The following is a 1,578-nucleotide window of genomic DNA, read 5'->3' as shown; positions in this document are numbered from 1 at the left end:
GCACTATCTGAGATATCACCTTAACCCAGTCAGAATGGCTATTACTAAAAAGACAAAAAAAAAAAAAAAAAAAAAACCTGGGGTTGGCAAGGATGCAGAGAAAAGGGAACTATCATACCCTGTTGGCAGGAAAGTAAACTAGTGTGGCCACTGTGGAGAAAAGTATGGAGAGTTCTCAAAAAACTAAAAATGGAATGACCATTCAGCAATCCCACTATTGAGTATGTACCTCCACTGCCCGCCGCCAAAAAAATAAATGTATCAAAGAGATGCCTGCACTCACATGTTTATTACAGCATTATTCCCAAGAGCAAAGATATAGACTCAATCTCAAGTGTCCATCAACAGGTGAATGGATAAAGAAAACATTATATATATATTTTATCTTTTATATATAATGTATAATATCTACTTCTCTTTTAGGTATTATATAATTTTATCTTTTATATATAATATTAATATATACTTCTCTTTTATATATTATATATTTTCTATTTTTAAAATTCTCTTTTATGGGCAAATAATATTCTATTGTGTGTGTGTGTATATATATATATATATATATTTCACTTAAGATAATGACCTCCAGTTCCATCCATGTTGCTGCAACTGACATGATTTTATGCTCTTTTATGGTCAAATAATATTTATAATATTACAATATTTATAAGACTAAATGCTTATAAATTAAATTTATATAAATCTATTTATATAAATAAAATCACGTGCAGCAACATGGATGGAACTGAAGGTCATTATCTTCAGCGACATAAGCCAGGCATGAAAAGACAAGTATTGCATGCTCTCACATGTGGAAACTAAGAAATCTGATCACATGGAAGTAGAGTGCAGAGATAGATAACAGACTGGGAAGGGTGAGTGTGGAGGAGAGGGGAAGATGAAAAGACATAGGTTAGAGGGTAACAAACAGTCAGATAGAAGGAATAAATTCACTGTTTGATAGCAGAGTGGGGTGATATGGTTTACAAAATGTATTGTACTCAGGTGATGGGCACCCCAAATGCTCTGACTTGATCACTACACATTACATACATGTAAAAAAATTACTATGCGTTGTACACATGTAACCCCTTGGGGCTCTGGCCGCTTGGACTCTACCCCTCTCCTTGTACCCCATAAATTTTTACAAACAAAAATTATAAAAAAGAAAAGATGATGACCCAAAAAATGATCCACATAATGCTATTTACAACAGCCAAAAGGTGTCCAAAATAAATGAGATGACATCCACTTAGTAGAATACTACATGCAATTAAAACTATATTTAGGAAGAGCTTATGACAACACGGAAACATACTTAAACTGTTGTTTGTTATCAGCTTGCTGTTAGTTTGCTGAGTCCACCATAACAAATTACCACAAACCAGATGCCTTAAACAACTGAAATTAACTGCCCTCAGCTCTGAAAGCTCAAAGTCTGAAATCAAGGTGTCGGTAGGTTTGGTTCCTTCTCGGGCCTCTGAGGGAGAACCTTCCCTAGGCCTCTGTCCTAGCTGCAGGTAGCTGCTGGCCATTCTTTGTATTTCTTGGCTTGAAGCAGCATAATTTCAGTCTCCA

The sequence above is a fragment of the Piliocolobus tephrosceles genome, chromosome 15 (assembly GCF_002776525.5).
Source record: "Piliocolobus tephrosceles isolate RC106 chromosome 15, ASM277652v3, whole genome shotgun sequence".
In the NCBI taxonomy this organism is placed as follows: domain Eukaryota; kingdom Metazoa; phylum Chordata; class Mammalia; order Primates; family Cercopithecidae; genus Piliocolobus; species Piliocolobus tephrosceles.
This window is presented reverse-complemented; position numbering follows the sequence as displayed.